The 22719-nt window shown below is 35.4% G+C and overlaps 1 protein-coding gene and 1 long non-coding RNA gene across 3 annotated transcripts in view; one reads left to right on the plus strand and one right to left on the minus strand.

The window, feature by feature from the left end:
* The window catches only part of shg (DE-cadherin), a 147122-nt gene that overhangs the window by 3550 nt on the left and 120853 nt on the right, over window positions 1–22719 (plus strand). The window lies entirely within an intron of this gene.
* Window positions 4597–10469, minus strand: LOC147909978 (uncharacterized). The gene is made up of 2 exons (XR_015544985.1): window positions 6917–10469; window positions 4597–6853 (listed from the first exon to the last, which is right to left on the minus strand). It is a non-coding gene; the product is annotated as an uncharacterized LOC147909978 (long non-coding RNA).

The raw sequence follows: 22719 nt of genomic DNA on the forward strand, positions 1-22719 counted from the left end.
GGCGGTATTTAACTACAAATTTATAGTTACTGATACGACTTTTTTCTCTGTGTATAGTTCAATCTTATAATTGAAGTATTATACACCTATACATACACATATATATATATAATATTTTTAACCGTTTAATTAGACTGTACAGCTGTATGCTGAAAATTTGCAAAATTAATGAGCAAAATATATTTATAAAACAATTTAAATATTGTAAAAAAAGAATTAGTCATCAATATTCCTCTGATTATTTAAAAGAAAAACATATATATAATTTATAAACAAAAAAGATTATCTTTTTAAAATATGAACAAAAGCGTAAATAGAATTTTAATTATTTTAGTGTTTAAACAACTTCATTGTTAGATTTGATAAATGACCATGCGAAAGCAGTTCAGTGAGAAATTAACTTGCTGTCGCCGCTTTGTTTATTTGTAAGGAGAAGGAACGAACACAAAGGATTTATACACAGAAGGGTTCTTCTCGATGACGTGCTCGATGCGTCTCTTGCTCTAACGAGATGGTTTACCGCTGTTTACCGTTGTTTACTGGGTGACGCAATACGATTTATCGTGGCTCGAATTTGTGGGAGGAAGCAAAGAAGAAAGGAGATACATCATTTGTATAGGCATGTTGTCTTTCCTCGTTGAAATTCTCAAATGTAAAATTAGTTTAACTGACACGCTTAATGTGCACAATGTTTGCCGGTGAAGTATGGCATATTGATGCAAGTCGTAGGGTAACCCATGAATTCTAATATTGTGATATACAGCATGCCCGACTTTTGACTGACGAATCCAAGCATTTCATTCTCGAGTCAAACAAACATCGTTCGACTTTCGCTGATTCAGTTTGACTCACTCCTTATTTTTATTGGCCTCTGTTGATTTCTCGAACTATTTTCGTTATTTATGCTCGTTGATTCGTACTAACTCTTAAACGACTCGCTAAGAGACTTGAGAGTGAAACACCCCGACGAATCACGCGAGTATGCTAAAATGATTTCATTCTAAGACATTCCATGATGAGTAATTAGGTATTGTTTAAATATTAAATTGATGTGTTTTTTTTCTCAATGTTGCAAATTCATGTGGATCATTAATCTTTAAAATAATTTGTGAAGTTCCTGAACGTAAATACGCGACATAAGCCTACGTTTTCTATTCTATTCGCGATCTTGCGAATTATTAAATTTGATCTTTCATGTTGTTTTTAAACAACTTGAATATTTTGACGATTCGTTTCCTGCGAGGATTATTATTTGTTTATAATATTTAATTCAGTCAGTAATGACTGTTCCGAACCTGGAACCGGCATACGCTGAAAAAAAAACTAAATTTTAATAAATATTTGTTTAAATAGTTCTAAGTAAATATTTACTGAATATATATTCCTTTGATTTGATACAAAAATTATCAATTTGATTTAACTAGAAATTTTCTTATTGCGTAAATATTTACTGCGAGTAAATATTTTAATTAGTACTATTCAAAGAAATATGTTATTGAGATATGTTATTAAGATTTTTACTACATTTTTTAAGTGTCAAATAGTCAAACAAATCAAAGAAACAATTCGAGATAGACATAGATAAAAAAATATATAAAGAATAGGTATTCTCGTTTGACAGAATGAGACGATCTATTGGACATTCTGATTTTTATTTATTTACTGACCTTTGAAATCTTTTCGATATCTTTGAAACGATTTCATCCGAAGAGTTGATCATTAGCGGTTATAGTGTACAAAACTTACTCTTGATACATTATTATCTTTAAATTACCTCGGATTACTTAAGATTATCTAAATTAAATTATTACTACTTAAATTATTTCAGATTATCAAATACTACGTCAATATTACCTTTGAGCATTTAAAATGACGTCATATTTTCTGAGATTACTCAAGATTTTTCTAAATTTACTTTGCTCGTGTAAAGAGTTAAGATTATCTTATTCGAGTACATAAAATATTATTTCTTCAGATTACTCTAGAATATCTTTATAGACCACTGTGATAAGTATCTTCGAAAACATCGATTTTAGATTTTCACTGCTTAAGAAAAAACAAATGCAATTTTACGAAACAAATATTTATTGCATACAGGAACACAAAAATATAAAAATTTCGCAAACACAGAATATATATTATATATATGTACAGACAGTAACAACAAGTTCGACTACTCGTAACGTTTGAAATTTTTTAATACTAACAAAACATTCCAATTGAATATAAATATTAATAGGTATTTTAAAAATAAATATTTTTCAAGAAACATCAATAGTAACATAGACTCTTTGTTAAATGATATTACAACTTAGTGTTAAATTAAAAATTTTGCGACTAATCAAGTTAGTATAAATAAAAAAGTACCTGAGATTTCTAAAGATTATTTTATAGATTTATCACAAAATTACCTAAGATTACCCAAAATTTTGTTCGGATTGCCGCTGAATTACCTATAAGTCCTTGTATAAAATTATCTCAGCGATTAATTCCTCGATTTCATCGTATTTAAGCCAAGCTCTTTGGTCGCAAGATTCTACCGTTTACAATAGCTCGTTGCTTACAATATAGAATCCATTAATCAATATTTCTAAAAATACTCGTAACGAAGTAATGAATAGGAAAACAACGCGGCATCTTAACTCTCTTTGTATGCTAGGAAACTTTCAAACGTAGTTTCAAGTCATATTGTTCAAATGACAATATATGAGAAATTCTAGCGCACATGAAGAGAATAAAGTATTCCCTTTTATAAATATTTAAAAAAAACTGCATTTTGAAAGGATTTTCGATGAGAGAGAGAGAGAGAGAGAGAGAGAAGAAAAAGTTGGATAATAGACGCGTTACTAGGTTTCATGTTTCTTTTCTTTTCCTCTAGAATCTCGTGTCGGACACAAAGGGTTTAAAAGGCCAAAAGCCACGAGAAGCGTATAATGGCGGGCGAGGAAATGAGAGTTGCGAACATTATCGATCTCCGTACCCGAGTTACAGCAACTCGCGTCGATTCGGCTAGCGCGTCCAATTTGGATCGTCACGCGCGTCGCGCGTGTATCTCCCGAACGGAAATTTTTGATGATTGGCAAAAATTGATAATTGGATAAAAGTTAAGACGTGCCAGGTTGTAAAAGTGAACGAAATTGCCTTTCTTTCATTGAAATTGTCGGAAAACATCGTAAACGATGTTCGGTGGGGCGCGCGGGCGAAAGGTAATGGTGAAGAGAGTTCCTCTCCGGGTCTTGTACTGTATTGCGGCTTTATTATCCCCTGGGAGAAGGTGAGAGACGGAATTAGGGCGAGGGAGAGACTCCCAACTCCGGTTGTATTCACATTGTAATCCGTGAAAGGTATTCCGGTTGTCTTTGTCTTCATATGCGCGACTCCGATTTGCTGCGGCACCCTACCGGAAAATATGAAGTACACCCGACCCTTTGGATCATTTTTCACATACACATTTACACACACACGCACACGCACACATCCGTGGATTCCTTACTTAATCTGCAGTTTGTTTTTCTTTATTGAAAATATGATTGAGGGAGAGATCATTTGTTGCTATTTTTTTTTTTCGGCACATTAAAGGTTTCTTGTGGCAAATCTCTTACAATTTGAAACTAGACGAAGAATAAGAATTTATTGTCTTAGAAGTTTGAAGTTGTTACGATTTTTAAACAATTATATGTAATAACGCTCGAAAGAGTTTGTACAGCAAATTAAATTAATATAACGACCAATAATTGAGCAATTCTTGGATTTACAATAATACAATAGTTATATTATATTTATGATTTTTAAGATTTTTTTTTTGTAAAATGTGAAAGAGTTGTATGTTGGTCTTTTATATTATTTGCAAAATCAATTCTGGGGAGAATTGGTCGAGAAAAGGCAAACCGATAGATTTGAAATGTTACATATATCGTATAACTATACATACTATGCATACATTTCGCATACAATTTTCTGCTATAATGGAGCGTAACATAGAACGTATATTAGAACAGATTGTAACATCGTATAATACCATCAGACTGTAAAATTAACACAGAGAACAGAGAAACTATCGGATAGATCAGCTAAAGTTGTTTGATCTGCAAGACGATTAACCAACATCCATTGTTCTGATTTAATCTTTATGGCATGCTTAAAAAATTAGCGATTTTATTACGCTCGACAGGCGAAAAAATTGAAAGAGATACGTGCGAGATCATATTCCTTTGCACAGTCCTGCGAATAACTGCGATTCATATCCATATGAGTCCATTTATTTGTTATTTTTATTGGTATTATTATTGCAGACGTGAGAGATTCATCTGCTAACGTCTTCATTCAGCCAATCGGATGCAGACGTTATTTTGCATGAGAATTTAGCCCCGAGAGATTTTTGCGTGTATTAAATATTAAGTGTTAAGTATTAAGTATTTTCCAAGCTTTCCTTGAAGCTTGGACTCTGTCACATCTCTCTGAGTTTTATTCGAAAGCACGTCGCTGCATTTTTATTCGAATACGTGTTTACTAACAATGATGCCAATAAGTTCTATTGATTCATATTCAAAGCAGCGTGTATTGAGTATAGCCAATGCCGATGTAAAGTGTGATACCGAAACGATGGAGATGTTTTGTCAAAAAAAAACAAAAAGAAATAATTATGTTTTTCGTGCTTCCATAAACCACGAAGATAAGCATATACCTATAACATGTATATTTTTTGAAGAATAGATTACTTGAAATTTACAATGAAAATATTTTAATACAAAATAGCAACTAAACAAAGAAATCATTTGTCATTTTTGTTAGTAGTGCAAAAACGGAGAATCATATCATCGATTAAAATTCATTCTTTGTATGAAAAAAAACTTGTTCCATTTTACCTTCAAAAACCGAACGAATATATGGATCCACCCAATAAATGAAGGAATAAGTCCAGAATAATGAAATATTTTCTTAAAAAAAAAAAAAAAGTATTGCGTGAAATATTTTTGACTTTTTTTTTTTTGTGAAAAATCACTATACTCTTTTTCAATTGTACCTGTTAGTTCTTCAGAATCATTCTATATTTTGTACACGTATGTCTTTATATAGTTTCGCTAAAATAGAATTGAGCTCTTTTTATTTTTGAAAAATGCGATATTACGGAAAGTCTCTTAGAGATTCTCTCGTGCACAGTTGTCCTTACTCCGTTGCGAGTAGGTTAGAGATTGTAAATGTCGGTATGTGTGGGACGTAAACAAGTGTACAATCCAGTGGGGATTACAGCGGGAAAACGTTCGGCCGATTGTAGAATTACGTTAGCCACGGTCGCCGAAGCCGGCTGCGTGTCGACCGGAAGAGGAAGGGAGAATGGCGTGTACTTTTCGGCCAATCTCACGGGGACTTGGCCATATTTTAGATTGCCCTAAAGTCGCTTATCCGGTGAATTCTGGGAACATAGAAATCGCGCGGTTGGAAGTTCGGGCTGGCTTCGAAAATGGTGCCGCTTAAATTCCCGTGAAGATGGATTTGCGCGCTGAGAATAGTATTCGTATCTGTCACCTTTGTTCCGAGAGGTAATTGAAATCGGAACGATTTACTACGGTTAGATACGATGAAAGTAAATCGTTATTCCAATTTCGATAGGTATTAGCGTAATTTAAAGTGCAGTTCTATTTTTAATCACGTACACTGAACGATGATTATGATTTCGTTGATTGCAATGTGTATGCCATTGTTTTCAGGTTGTACGGTGTCAGTCAATTTTTATTCAAACGTGCCAGGAAGTAATCAAGTTTAATCTCTTCCTCGATGTTATTACAACGCCACGTTAAACTAGTCGCACACACATACACTTTCCGTAACAGTAAGGTTTTCGACCAATCGCGTTGCTCGATTGTTACGGTTGACTGAATTGAGCAACGCGATTGGTCGAAAAGAACCTACGTTACTATTATGGAAAGTGTGTGTGTGTGAGACTAGCTTTAATCCTGATACGCGATTATTACTATGACGCGATATCAGCTTACAAACGGGAAATTCCTGTGATGTTTATACGTGATGTATATATGTCAATTACTTTTCTGTATGATCGCGGTCGGTAAATTCAAGTTGATAAATTCTGCAAGTGTGTACGTACTCGCTTGACAACGAGATGCGACGATTGCTAAATTGCATTGTTCTGGTTAAATACGGATTAGCAGCTTAAGATTCCTTGCAGGACTTCAGCCCGGTCGGGAATGAGAGCGGTTGAGAGTGGTGTGAGAGAACCGAAAGCCGCGCGATTGTTCGTGAAATATTCTGCGAATTTAATGAGTTCCGCTTCCCGAGCGTGCCGATGAAACGACGCAAGATGGTTAGTCATGTCTCGCGTTGAATCATCGATATCCCGGTATCGAAGTGGAGTTTGCTGTCCTGGCGATTGCAATACCGCATGCGTAACATAAATCCGCGTCTTGTTCGCGGTTGGTATTTTAGTTCCTGATAGTTAACTAAAATCACCGAACACCAGACCGAAAATTCAATTAACCGCTGTAACAGAATCGTACTTTCGTTCTATTCGCCCGTCAATTAACAGTACTGCGTTATTAACTACCCCTCGTATACGAATTGACTTTGTAGAATATATTTCTCTTATCTGTAACAGATCTCTCTATCTACATTTTCAGAGACTAACACTAGGGATGGAATAGGAATATCACTCGTTTCCGTTAAACTCACGTTTGCACTTTCTGTAATGAAATATGTGCATTGAGTGCGTATATCGTATATAGTTTATTTAAGTATCGAAGGAATTGAATGTTTTGATCATTGAATTCGCATCTTATGATTAAACAGCCAGTTAGTTACACATAATATATAATCAGGTTGTACTATGTCGAGGAGAAACCTGGAAAATTTGGATGTCTCTGATTTCTTCAGGTAGAAAAAAGGATTTTCTTGCTTTTTCTACCTGAAGAAATCAGAGACTTTTCCAAATTATTTTCCAAGGTTTGAGTAAATCCTCTTCTAGAATTTATTCGAAAATAAAATATTTATTGCTTAAAGTATGTATCAAAATTATATTGAAGAAAGATCGACAAACGTTCTAAAACAGAGAATAAACCGAAACTATCGCTCTGGATGGTCTAAAGTTGAAAAATTCACGGTGAAAGCGATGTATCGCCTCTTACCGAAATAGTCGATCGTTTTTAGTCTGGAATCTCGGCCCGTTCCGTCGAACGAGCCGAAGGTACTGACGCACGATGGTTGAAGAAATAGTGAGAGTGAGAAGGGACAAAGGCAGAAAAGAGAGACTCGGTCTGAACGGTGATGGAAGGGCGAAGGGGAATCGAGAGGACAAAGAGCGCCTGGGGTCGCCGGCCGTTTGTTGTAGGTGCAGCGTGTAGTATAAGACAGTGTTTCTCAATGGCCGAATTGACGGAGACAGAGGTTCTCTTATCAGGATGTTGGCGAGATGACTGAACTGCGATGGGATCATTTAGCAATAAAATGCTTACACACGCGTGAACCTTTGACACATCGTTACATTACGTCAATATTGCACGCATATGTATAAATTTTTGTATCGAATTAGATATCTAGAATTAGTGTCTTTTCATTTTTAGCATTGAAACAGGTTACGATAAAAATTGATAAAGCGTGAAAAGACATCTTAAGTTCTAAGAACGATGTTTTTTTTCATGCAAGTTACTAATTTGAACTGAATTTTGTAATTATAAATTATACAACTTTCATATCGAGCAAATGTCATTCGATAGTTCTGGATATAGAGCCATATTGTGGCCTAAGAAATAGTAAAAAATCAAATTTAAATTTCGTTACAACTTTTTTCGTTCTCGACGCTCCATCGGGCTAGTATTAAGTGTATCTATTATTTTAATTTTGATGAAAAAGGATCTTTAAATCTATAAATAAAAGTAATATGAAAATGTATGAAAACTATTGCATATAATTAAAATAAACAATGCTAGCATTTTCTTAATGTTTAAGATCTTCGTAGAAAAAACAGCGAATTCATCTAACAATGAATTCATCTCAGCAATTCATCATTTTCCTTTATGACTCTCATCTTCCGTGTTACGGAAAGAGAAGACTTAATTAGGTTTAAAAGCAGGAAATGTAACTGATGTCGGTGTGCAACTGGTACGTAAACTACTACGTAATATGTAATGTTCGCTCTGACGATACTGTGTGAATACAGTTCTAATTCACTTTAAATGTAACTTCATACAAAGTGTAGCTTAGAAATTATGGACCTTTGGTCCGAACTTTACGTTCGTTTCCGAGTAAAAATCGTGTCGGCCAACCGTCGTCAGCAGCTTATGTGGGTAGTGGTTGTATGTAGCTTTTCATTAACAAGTCTCGGTATACGAATGTATTTAATCTCAGCACGAACGGTACGCGCGGTGTACTCGCGCAAAAATCAGCCTCGTACACTCGCAAATGGAGCTGCAGCTTTGCTGCGCCTGCGCCGCGAGTGGTTTAAATACTCGTTCCCTAGAAAGACCGACGCTTTGCTCTTGACATCGTGGAATTGCGAAATTAATGCCACGTATTACAGCACTTGCGAAATATTACGTTGCCTCGGTGCTGCAGTACTACAGAGTATGATCGTTATTTTTTTTTTACGCGACCCAGCAGTTTTGATTTTAATTATTTCGCCATCTGATTATTTTAGACGAGCAAAAATCTCGTGATTCGTATAATTTTGTTCAGTGCAAAGTGCAAAATTTTTATTGGAAATCGAAAATTTTTTTATACTTTTTAAGTTTTAAAATATCCTATAAATATATATCAAATTAAACTCTCTCTTTACGTTAACTGTTTTAGCGCATTTTTATTCATTAGCTACTTTTTAATTACTTTAGTTTCTAAGCGCTAAATAAGCTTTTTTCTTATTCTAATTTAATCCCTTTTTTTTACAACAGACATTATTTAATGCATTTTTATTAAAGATTTATGAGTAAGTAGCCAACTATCTAGCTAATTATCTAGCTAACCTAAAATGTACTAAAATACTAGTTTTATATATATTATATATATATATATATACACACTGAAAAAATATGTCTTTAATATCATGCAGAATCTATATAATTCCCATCATGTTGGTATTAATATTAACACTAACATAGTGTGGATTCACCTAATCTTTAGTAATTATATCAATACCGTCATGATGTGAAATTTAAAACCCATGGTGTTAAATTCATATTATGTTGGTGTTAATATAATACAGTGAGAATTATATATAGACACCGTAAGATGTTAAATTCATATTAATATTTTTTGGAGTACACGGACTTTTCTATATATACTAAATATACGGATGTGAAGCTAGTTTATGTCGAGAAACGCTATTGCAGGATAGACTTCTCGACCGCAGAGCCGCCTCGAGTCATCGCAAAACCCCACGGATGATCCTATCTATTCCAGGATCTATTTCAGTCGTTCTCAAAACTGTTAGCAGCTTTGTCTCCCCTCTTCGATTCCACGTAATCTCCTAGATAAGCTGAGATAATCGATAGCATTGATATGAAAAGTGACGCTGCCATCGCCGCGCCGTGTCAATACCGTCCACTTTTTTTTCTCTCTCTCTCCTTCCGTTTTTCTCCAATTACATAACAGAAATAAAGAATCAAGAAAATAAATTAAAAAAAGTTAATAAGAAGTTAAAAAGAAGCATATCAAACTATGCTGTAGTTACTGAGAATTAAGGTAACAAAGTTTCGACCTTGGTGAAACGCACATTGAGGAATATGGTCTGATTGAATTAAATAATTCTGATGGAAAATGGACGAATCAGAAATTTTTAGTTAGATCTACTAGCACTCTAATTGGAAAGAAAAACAACTAATTCTGATTGTTATATGATATTGTAATTATTCTGATAAAAATGAGGATTCTAATAGATTTTAGTAATATTGTATCAACCAGAATTCCGATTATCTCAACTAGAATTCTAATAACCAGAAAATGTTCATTCATACATTTTCAACAAGAAATTTTTTTCAGTGCACTCCCTCCGTTTTTCCCCAACTTTCGACTGGCAGTAAACGGAAATAATAAAAATTGTATCACTAAAGGATTTTGTATTGATTTTCTGGGCGGGAATACTTGTAGAGTATCCGCAGAAATACGTGACCGGGCGCGGTATGTATACGGTATGTACATACGGTAAACATGCCTTTCGGCGAACGTATGAGGGAACTTTGCTGCCTATCCCGCGTGGATAATAACGCGATGGGGAAAAGTGGCATCCGTCAAATTTTCTACTTGGCACAAGTTTACGAGATCTCTCCGACCTGTTCCGGTGTAAGCTGTAATAGAATTTACGTACAGGCGGAAGAACGTTACGGGCGAATGATTTATAAGCTAGATTTCTACTATCCCGAGGAAACGCATATCCTCCTTGGGGTCGTTAAGATTGATTTTTTTACGAGGAAGATAGATCGCGCTATTTCTTTCAATTACGCAGCGAGTTTAGTTGTCGGACGTCCCGAATGACGCGACAGGCGAGTTTACTCGCGTGCTCGCTCGCGAAGAAAATAAAGTATACTCGAGCGAAAACTTGACGAGAGAATAAAGATAAAAAAAGATAAAAAAGGTAGAAGGAGAATGGATTTTTTTCTCCTTTCCTGCCGTCATTCCGGAACGGGTACCTGTGCGCGGAGAAACTAAAAATGCGACTAAAGTAGCTGGGCAAGTTTTCGAGGAGAAGCAAACAGCGGAAAAAAGGACAAGGCAAGGCAAGGCAAGGCAAGGCAAGGCAAGGCAAGGCCTCCGATTGTGGAGAATTTAGTCGGGTGCTTTGGGTCGTGGCATGAAATATTTATCTTTTTTTTTTCTTCCATTTATACAGCAGCAATCTCCATTTCAGTCTCCTTCTCCTTCTACCTTTCTTGCTCCGAATGTCACCAGAGTATGGCTTCTGAGCTACTTGTAGACGAGGAAAATCAGACGTGAAAGGGGACTCTCGAGTGATTCAACCTGCGACGTGTAACTTGCTCTCGTGACTACACTGAAATCAGACAGTAACGTAGCTGCGTATCTCAAGATCCCTGTTTATTTTGTAACTACCCTGGAGAAGCATCAATCACTACAAATATTTTTTCAAATGGTAGAAAGTCATTATTTTTATCTTATATATAAGTTTCTTTATTTAGTAATTTTTTTCAGTTCCTACATTTTATTTATTAATTGTTCCTATAATTCATTGAGACGACGTTAAATGATAATTTCCTTCATGATATGAACAATGATATGTACAAATGACACTTCGCCACACTGCTTTCAGAGTATCCGATTGCAGTCGTCAAAGAAGTTTCATATATCACTTCAAATACCAAAGGTGTTATGTTCCATCGAGCGCTTGATGAAGCGTAACGCATAAGCATATGTAAAATAAGAGTCCGTTAAACTCAGATAAATTACATTCGCATTCCAAAACGTACCTACCTACCTGACGCGCTGTGATAAATTAGTGCGTAAAATTTTCGTAGCATGCGAGTATCCGTGATATAATAACCAAAGCGGATAATCAACGCGAGAAAAGCGTAACTGAAACTTGGCGTTTACGTCGAGTTAGCGATTAACTACTCGGTGCACCGCATCTAGTTTATTCAGTTAACCGCGTTGATCCTCTTGTCGTGAAAATTTATAGCGAGCGAACCGACAATCACCGCGTATTTTAATGTCACCACGGATATATTACGTTCTCTCTTCCTCAGCCTCGCTCGTTTTATCATTATTTCTGAAAATCCTAGAACGTATAAATAACACGGCGACAGCTATGTACATTAATGCACGCGAACGATAAATCGACGAAGATGATTTTGGCGCGCGATACGTTAGGAGGAGCTTTCGGTCACCGTGATGTGGCAGTAATTCATGTCGTAACCATTATCGTCGATTCCGTTCTAATTGGCTGGATTTAGCAGTCGGAACGCGGAGTTTAGAAACCAGCGACCATCCGTCCGTCAGAAATGATTGTCCGAAAGCGACGCTGACATTTGTCCAATTGCGGCTGAAATACATTTGCATTCGAAAATAGTTCTCGCCGCTGACTGGCCAGTCATTCATGATGAACGAAGCTGGTGACAGAGGGTGGACAGAGGGTTGATTTACATACAGATTTTCTAAGCACGTATCTGACGCCGCGACCGATTTATAAGTACATTATCCTTACAATTAGATCTGTTCCACTATTGGCGCCCATTGAAAAATTGATGGCCGATGAGATTACACGTATCAAGTTTAGCTAATATTTGTTTACTCTACGAGCTACATTATAAGAAATGCACTCTAATAGTTATTAGGATTGGGTATAAAATGTTAATGGAAGAAGTAGCTTTATTTTGAAATTTCGACTATTTTTTTGATTTTATGATTTGGAGGAATAAGGAGTGAATGTTTTGATAATACATTTAATCATTTGTCACATCATCGTTATGATGGTTTTGTGATGATGAATCGGGATATTCGTAATGTTCGATGTAAATTGGTTATCAAGTAGAATAGAATATCGATGCTTTAACGCTCGTTAGTCTTCATTAGCGTACCTATGAGATTGGAGACGACAAGATCGTGTTTTCTTTGTAAAAATACGAAACTGGCTCGTCATCAAGAAGTTAAACGGCAAAGAGATGTATTAATTGAAACACATTTTCTAAAAATACTAAATTAGAAATAGTTTTATATATCTCTTTGGTGTATTCTTCTTTAATTAATTCTTCTTTAACTAGTAATTTTTTTTATTTTTTAACGATATACGATTAATTTAATTAATTACATAAATTAATAAATTTGCTAAATGCATTTATTTTGGTCTATATATAATTTAATTATAAATTATAAATTATGGTTGGAAAAATTCTGAAACAAATTTAATTTTAATTGATTTAATAATTATATAACAGATATGTATTTCGATGCGAAAATTTATTCATTAGTCAAGATATTTTAATGCACGTCTCGCAGAAATGCTTTGACATGATTTAATGAAGGGAAATGGAAAAATAATCTATTATAATACAATGACCGAATAATACAATACAAAGCCCGTCATTTGTTTTGATTAGCTCCGCCAAAATCATGAACGGTGTATAAAATATATATGATGCATGATACATGCTGGTGAGCAAATAAATCGGACTAAAATAAAAAGCAACGGTAGCAATAAATTTTCGCATGTCGTACGTGCAAATTTCGCTGTTTGTCGTAAAAGCGAATTTATAGAGAATGCAAAGACGGTAGTTATAAAACGTTCGGTTGTATAGTTGCGAGCATGCGCGTGCTATGTCGGGAATTTTATCGTTTTTTCACCCGTCTTTCCTCGTATTCTACCTTTATTTACATGTCGAGATAACTAACTCAAGCGGGGAAAGAGAGTTACTTACTGCCGTTACGTGAGATCTTTGGTGACGATAATCGGAAAAATTGTAAATTGTTACCAACGAAATAGTCGCCTGTGCATATTTCAACTTGCTGTTCATGAACTTTTTTTCGTGAATTTTTTATTCTTTTAATTATATTTAATTGCCATTCTTTTCGTTTGCAACAGAATTGCAATTAAGCAATTGAGATACTTACATTTTACAAATAGGCGTTAATATTATCATTGTTTCAGAGAAATCTATCTTACAACGTAGTATCTCATTTTTTTTATCTTTACTGATAAAAAATTATTATATTTTAATAAATATTTATTCGAATAATACTAACTAGATATTTACTAAATATATATGTATTACTTCAGAAATTATTTTGATTCAAGTATCATTTTTTTACTAGTACCTAAATATTTATATACTGTAAGTAAATGTTTAGCTAATACTATTCAAGCAAATATTTATTAAAATTTAGCAAATTTTTTTTCAGTGTTGGAATTAAAAAATAGCGAAGATACTGATGTTTTCGTCAAATTTCGTCACCGTTACGAGAGAGAAATTCGGTTGTAACGTCGTCGCAATGCATGCTCGTCCGCATGTAATATGCACACTTGCGTTCGCAATTCTAATTACCTACTACAGTGGGATACGGAAGAGAAGCAAAATTACCTTTCCAGACTGTCTTTCTGATTTGTGCCGGTGCTTGAATCTTCAATTAGCAACTTATGATACATCATGCCACGTTTAATTTAACATTCTTCGGTAGTAGTGCCAGTGCCTTTGGAATCTGGATGCAGCGCGTAAATAGTTTTTCGATCGCGACATTTTAATTACAAGATACAGACGGAATATTTCCCTGTCTGAATGCAAGTCTCGGCCGTTTGCTCTCCAAAGGAAGAAAAAAAAAAAAGGAAGAAGGAAGACGTCGGAGACTGGAACTTGTTGAAAGAGAGAAATTGTGCAAACTTTTGTTCCATTTTGCATTTTATAATAATAAAAGGAACTCTTCAAGGAATGTACCAGGAAATGAAGATTCTCGAGAATTCAATAGTAAAAGATTCACCTTTATACTCATTATCTTTATTCATTGTGACATTCATTATTACATCAACTGACATTTTGTTATTTTTCTCGCGTATTAATTTTATTTTATAATTCTTCATATTCGCAGTGTTTTGCTCAACATCCGCGCGCGCAATACTTTTATATACATATATAATACGACGGTCTATTGCTTTTTTCAATTGAATGTATCGATAAGAAGAGTTTAGTTAAACAACTACATTATTATCGATTCTCTAGTTTCCAACGATTTATTAAATTTGTAAGTTGTGAATTGTACCTTGGAGCAATATTTCCAGTTCTTAGTGCGTCCACGCTCTGTCGGATTATAAAATGCCGCAGTGAGACTACCGTTTATGACCTCAGCGTATCGTGACGTACCGGAAATGCGCTGATACCGCTTACGTTACTGCGAGACGATGTCTGGCGTTGCGTCACATCGCGCTTCCGTTTGACTAATTCTAAACGGAGACCACGGCGTGACGAATGGAGATAAGATCAACGTAAAAATAAATATTCACGTTCCGTACGCGAGATTCGTGCGTTGGTTCTCTTCTCTCCCATCGCGTTGTTTTTTTTTTTTATTCCATTCTTTTCCCGCCTTGTGCGGAAGTTCGGCTTGGGAACAAAAGCAAACGGAATCGGCCCGCTTCGCGTTCCACCAGCAGCGAAACGTGTATTTTGCTCGATTTACTGATTGCTTACACGTTATTGCCTTGGGGAAACGATTTTCGCGTGCGTGTCCGTCCGACACGCATTCTTCGCGTTTTCTTTCTTTGAGAACAGTACCGCCGCGCGTCGTTCGCGAAACAGATTGAACCTTCCATATCGATCTTACGTTACTTCGTCCGTCCACTCGCTCGTTTCTTTCCACATTCCGAACTTTGCAATGCTGACGATCATTGCGTGTAGAGTAAGTAAAAATGTTATCTGACGCATATCCATAATTTCTGGTCGTTTCGTCGCGTTACGTGGAAATTGCAGAAAGCCGTTGTCTACTCGTTTCCATTCATCTTTTTCGCTGCGTGTCTGAATGGAATATCGACGGTTATATTTAGCCACAACATCTATGTGGAGTAAACTTCGCACGTTTATATAAGATGCTGTATTCGCGGTGAACTTATTGTTAGTCGAGGTCTGCATTATAATTTATAGCAGAATAATGGAAACGAGAGAGAAAGATAAAGAATATTGGATATCACGATCGAGAGGAAGAAATAGCAACAGGAGATACAAAGACGTCACAACTTGGTGGCGAAAATGAATTTCTCGGTAAAGTCAGGGTACGTAATAGCGAGATACAGGAAGGAAGAAGGAATCTTTGTAACAAGCACACCAACTTTCAGCCTCTTGAAATTTCAGAACAGATCTTGAGTGGACTCTATTTTCACCACGCTTGGCCACCCCCCTCCCCCTCTCCTCCTCTCCTCCTTTCGTGTGCCCGCTTTCAATTGGGATTAAGTTTCCAGCTTGCGAAGAGCACTTGTGAAGTTCGACGATCGAAATGCGATGGTATTCGATGAAAAGTTCGCTAAATTTATTTGCCGTATCATTAAATTATAAAGAAGAGTTTCTGGAAATATGTTGGAAGCACGTTGAGAAACAACAGACCTGTGGCGTTTGGGAAGAATTTGGACAGGAGGATATTTTTTTTCGTTTTAATTCTGAAAAGAGAATTTGATTGCATTAATTGGGATTCTGGTGAAAAAAAATAGACAAATCAGAATTTTGTGGTTGAATCTATTGTAACTCTATTTAAGATAATTAAAATTCTAATTGATATTAGAATCTTGTGATTCGTTCATTTTCAACCAGAAACTTTTTTTCAGTAATGAATCCGCGTTTGTTAGAGAAATTTAAACAACGGGAATAAATCGGAATTTGTTTCGCCGATCGGCATTTCGCGACGGTCAATCAGAATTTCGTTTTTCGTGTTAATACTGCTGAAGGCTTAGCACATTCGACAGCGAGCAAACGAGATGTCAACGTTATTAAAGCTCGGTGGAACTGAGCAGCTGCTACCACGCTGCTGCCATGATGACGCAGAGAGTCTTGGTATATCACTAGGGATGTGTTCTACTGACGCTCGCAATACTCATGGAATCATTTTATTCTCGTTGTTTATGGTGAGCATTATTTGTCCTTATTAAATAAGCGTTGTGAGCGCCAAATAAAACGCTCTAGACATGTAAATAACGCGAATACCTGAGTCGTAGCAAAGCAAGATCCGGACCTTTGCGATTTGCCGTGTCACGTAATGCTGTCATTTTTACACTTACAAGTTTGGCGAGAGTTTGGTTGAGTGAGAGATTCGTAGAAGAGAAGATTCGTACCTAAGGAGACTGCGAAAGACTGACAACTAAGTAACTAAGTTGAAGGAGAAAGGCTTCGGCCTCTTTGCCGGACATACCGTAACTAGAAATTTAAAAGTTCGCACGGAAGAAGGAAGACAACGACGTTGTTTTATAGGTGTTTTGTTTTATCTTTTCTACGGAGCAGCTTTTAAACGAAAACACAAGGCTAGCTCGGTTCTAACGAAAATCGAAAAACTCGGTACTCGTTACTTCACCTGTCGATCTTAAATCTCGCAAGCTTGCGGAAGTTTTACCTTCTCCTCTTTTCTCAAGTAGAAAACTGTCTCGCATTATGGTAGTTACAGCGCATTCACATTGATTTCTGTTACAAGTTTAATTCGATTAATTGTGATATATCGTGATAACATAGAACAAACATAATATCGTAATATTTTGTTAATGTGGTTTTACGACAATGTAATAATAACTAAGTTAAATAACTGTATGTTGCTTTTTAAAAATTTTAAATCTAACGAATATGATTGTTACCATGTTCTTTAGTTTTATTCTAATTGACAGTCTTGTTACGAGTGTTTACATTTTTTTGAAATAATTAGTGTAATTATTGTCTTTTATTTATTTAAGTATTTTTTGATATTACAATTTAATTTTTTATATGTTGTACTAAAAACGTAATATAGAAATGTCGAATTAATTTACTCGTACGAACATATTCGATAAAATTAATTCGTGTAACAAATCAAACCTAACCAAGACTCCTTATAAATCAAACTAAACTGGACTATAAATCAAAGAACTGACAGTCACTGTCGTTCGTACGCAGTAATGAGTCTTTCTGACATGATTTTAGATTACTTTCCAACTTTCCTTTTCATGGAATTGATTAGCATGGAATTTTAATGTAAAATTTTTCCATTTGTAACCTTGAATAATACTATTAGGTGTTGGAATTAATTCGTAGCGTTTTACAAGTGATGGGAAGTACTTTCATTAATGTATTTTTTAATGCTCATGTGAAATAAATAACATTCTTTCATTAAAAAACGCTACGAATTAATTCCAACACCTAATAGCTAAAACTAAAAGTGACTTACTATGTCTGATACTGAAATATCAAGAACCGGTTTTTAATAATTCATAGTAATGTTTGTGATATATATATTATAGTTTATGATTTGTGATCAGGGTGAGCGTCCTTATTTTCGGGATAATTAATCATAATCTTAAAGTTTTCTTGATAAATTAGTTTTTCATATTCTCTATTCCGATATTTCCACCATTTCCTTATTTTCGTTCATTTTTCTTTTTTCTTTTTCTTTCACTCTTTTTAAGTTTAATTCTGGCATTTAAATTCTCGAGGTAGAGAAGTTCACCATGACAGGATAATTTTTATTTACAATTTATTTATGTTAGTTTGTGTTGTCTCTGAGGAGAGCTCAAAAGTGAGCCGAAACATGTAAGCGCGTTTTAGTGAATAAAGAAGCATACTTTATATATATATAATATATATATATATATATAATATATATATATATATATTTTATTGACGTCTTCTGCGCTTGACTTCTACTGCCCGTATCCTTTCCAGTTCTTCGATAAAATTAAAAATTAACAAAATTCCTAAAGGCTCAATGAACTAATAGTGAACAAATAGTATATCTATATAAGAGCAAATGAGCCTAGCACGTTGTCGATATGAAACAATATATCGTTCAAAATTTATATAACATAAAATCTTCCAAACGTTTCGGTTCTCACAGAACCATCTTCATTGGATAAATGACTTACAAATACAATGGTCTTGTCTTCCTTCGTTAATTAAGAGTAGTTGGATTAAATTAAAATTGTCGTGATTCTTCATAACAGTACTGCATTCGGAGTATTAACAAAGCCTTTAGAAATTTTGTTAATTTTTTATTTTAAATTACGCGCGGGCGAAAAGATGTGTTTTGTTAACACTTTATTTTTTAGTCATACCAGGTATTCGTATGATAATGATACGTGTTCGTTACAGTCCATACCAATTTCTGTGAAGTTGACATCTCATTTTTCAAAAAATGAAATTTTCGTCAGAGTTCCCGAAGAGTTCTAGAGTTCTTGCACAAAATGGAAAATAACCGGCGAATTAACACAAAAAATGAAAAATTAAAGATTTTCATACTATCATAAATGTAAAAAAATTTTTATCTTTAATTGATCATGGATCACTATTTCGAATGCGATACTATTATGAATGTTATGAAAAATCACGACAATTTGACAATTTTAATTTAATCTAACTACGCTGTCGACAACGTACTCGGCTCATTTGCCCTTAATAGATATTCTATTTGGAAATATTCGATAAAGTTTTTACATTACACACCGCAAATATAATGTATACTATTTTAAATTTGTTTTCTATTGCTTTCACAGGATTTATAGAACACAGCGTTTCAAGAAATATCTGTAGTGTCATAAACAATATAATTTCATGGCAATGTTGAGTCGTACTTACCCCATATTTTCCGCACCGTATACATGACAATAAACTACAGCACTTACACTTTTTTACTAGCTGCAATAATATACGAATGTATATCTATTCATAAAACTTAGATTTATGTAAACGATGCAAACAAGTGCATACATTAATATCCGGCTCTAAAGTTTAATTTGCGTAAATATCAGCCTTTTAATATCCGCGCAGAATTTATTATTTTCGATGCGGAAGTAGAAATTACACGGTTATAACTTGAAAAATTTACAGCTTCAAAAAGTCAAATTACAAATTCAAATCGAGTATGGTCTGTATCGCTCTTTTTTATACGCGAGCGTCTATAAAAATCACACTTGACGTTACGCCCCTTAACGATTCATTCACGTCAGGAACGTTGAATCTGGTGTCGCGTTCGAGACTTGAACTTCTCGAGCGAGTTTCATTAGGCGGATTTCACGAATTAATTCTGCAGAAAGCGACAGGTGGATAAAACGTGATACACGTATATCTCGTTTTGTTCCGTGTTCGCTCACCGGGAGTGACGTGCGTTAGAAATCTTGCGCTTTCGTATACGGTGACCTTCTATAATCAAAATTGGAAGAACTGGTCCTGTAATTGGATTACACAAGTCGACTACCAGTTTGTTACTCAATTGCTTGTTCGGTCGTACTGCGATTGACTGCGATTGTGGTTCGATCAGGCGGTGTGTTTCTCTCCCGGCAACGAGACTACTTCCTGATACAATCTCGAATATCGCTTGTCTTCACGGATTCCTTATTTCTTTCCTTATTTCTTTCGTTTCGCTCATCGCCGGCAGTAAGAAATTCAGGCGGCGGCACCTTTCGTTAAAGGAAATAAGCCTCGTAATCATGATCTCGAAGGGTAAATGATGGCGAGGAAATATGATTAATTACACTCGAAGAGATTTAATGTCTGAGAAAAGCAATCTCGTGAATGGCGAAGGAAATGGAGAGTAATTCGCGTAGATGGCTCCGCAATGTTGTTGCACTGTTTTGATAAATATAGGTTGCATATAAAGGGAGGGTGTTTCTCTCTCTCTCTCTCTCTCTCTCTCTCTCTCCTTCTCTTCTTTCAGCTTTTTCTCGAAATGCGACGACGTCAATGTTATTTTCTGGGAGAAGGCGAGAAACGCGGCATTTCAGTTCAGCATCACCCACCATATGACACTCCGGATACGATTCAATTCTCTCTTTGGGAGAGAACATCTTGTGCCGCTTCCTTTTGTATCCGACACCGCGAACTCATCTTTCGTTTGCAACATTCGACGCGCGGTAATAGTCGCACGAGCGCGGGCATTTCGTCGAGTAATGTGTGTGGAAATGGAAGATCAGCGAGCGGATCCGCTGCTAGTCGTAGTACGTACAGGAATAACAGTCACTCCGGGGAAAATGGTTAAGTGGGAATATAAGCTGACAGATACTCTCGGCGACACTGCCAGTATCGGAGCGAGCAGGGTGTATTGCTGGACAACGACGACTACATGCCTCGATACGAGTGTCTATGCCCCACGTGTGCACATAGCGTTATCTATTACTTGCGTGATTGCGTTGTATTGTACTTTCCTGCTGCGAGCGTGCACTTGGGAAAAGTACAGTCGTGACAACGAGAGAAATGTTCTAAAATCTGTTTCTCGTGTTATGGCGTCAAGACGCAGTTACGATTAATCGAATTACAGGTCGGTTAAAGTACACAGATAGGAAAATTTCTTTTTGCCTGAGATTAAAGGTCTGTTTTTTTTATTTCTGCACTATAGAAGCTGTATTGCAACTCGCTTTCTCGCTTTCATTAAATATCAAACGTGTATCGTTGATCACGTTCAGCAGATTGAATTGTGTGGAGCGGATCTTATTATCGTATGTGTAGGTATTCTTAATTCTTATAGAATCTCATCCAATAGCAGCGAGCACCCTGCAACAGTTGAGTTTACTGAACGCGATCGTTGTAAGTTTTAAAAGTGTATAATTCAGCCGCAGAAAACATACCTTAAATAAGGGATGAGTAGAAAAATAAACAAATGGAAAAAAGGAGGAGAAAAAGGATATAGTGCAATGTTTATGTTACAGAATCGTTGAACATATTGCTTTAATTCTAAATTTAATGCATATTAATTATTAATTGTTTATTAAAAAATTTTGCAAAATTTTAAAGGTGTGTGGAAAGTACACAGTGATTTGTGGAATGCATGTTAATGAGATTCATGCATTTCAAATACACCATATTACTGTGAATACACTATATTACTATGCATCGCTTCGTAAAGGCACAGATATAGGTATCATGTGCACAACTTATATATTGCTCGAAATGAACATTTCGTATGAAGTAGACTCGGGAGAGGAGATAAAGAAACGAAGAAGAGAGCCGGTTGTACAAGCCGGTTGCGGCTCACTCTTGGGATATGATGCTTCATGGATGCATTTAACACTCACACGCATACCTGCAGCCTTCACCGCCAGCGTTGCGCTATATTTCAGATTTAATATTCTTTTTTTAGTTCTTTTTTTTTCCGTTAATTTGCAGACGATTTGCGGCTTTCTGACTGAAAACGATTAGATCGCCAGCATGAAAGCTCGCGAAGATGGAAACACCGCCCGTGTTTTTCACAGACACAGTTGTGCGGTCTTTGTAGATGTAAACGCCCGTTTGGCGGTCACGACAATATTTCCGTGACGTTTTTATATTCATAAATTCTGCCGTGGAATGCGCTGCAATGGTACGCGCGCGTTATAAGTAATTTATCGCCGATGGAAATCTTAATATGCGATACAGATACATATATCCGCCATCCATGTGCTCGCGCATCGCCATTTTATGTGAGCAGTCGCATATTTAATATTAAACTTTCTAATGGTACATGAGATCGGCAACGATATCAATTTTCCACGCAAACCCTTGTATAAACCCTTAGCAGTCTATCGATAAAAGTTTTTTTTACGCTCGTGTTACGTTGAGCGATGATGTGATTCGATTATAAAGTGTTCGACTTTCTCGTGGAATACAACTTGGCGTGAAGCTTTATAAAAGCATTTTTATATAGAATTTTTTAGTTCTCGCTGTATATAAATTTTATATATGCTTAATTTATTTAGTGTAATTCTTGATTGTGTTCAACATTTTTTGTTGCAATAATCGGAGATATATAAAAGATATTATATATATCGCAAGCTCAGTTTCAAGATTAAGTACATTGTGATAATATATTAAGTCTAAAATTAAAATTCTGTTATCTATAATTGTAAAATTCGGATTAACGAGGAGAAAATTTTTAAAAAAATTTTATTTATTATATGATATAGCTATTTATTATATATTTTTCGTGCCCTAAATGTCAGTCTAAATATTTGAATTTAAATTCAATAACCATCTGACTTCTCGATATTATAACAATTTTTATTTTTCTACACATTGGTTTGACATATCTGTCAATAAAATATGTATGCTTGGAGTTTTACAGTATGTCCTGTCATGAAAGTCTCGATTCATTGCG

This window comes from Acromyrmex echinatior, chromosome 4, assembly GCF_024713525.1.
Source record: "Acromyrmex echinatior isolate Ae372 chromosome 4, ASM2471352v2, whole genome shotgun sequence".
Taxonomy (NCBI): Eukaryota; Metazoa; Arthropoda; class Insecta; order Hymenoptera; family Formicidae; genus Acromyrmex; species Acromyrmex echinatior.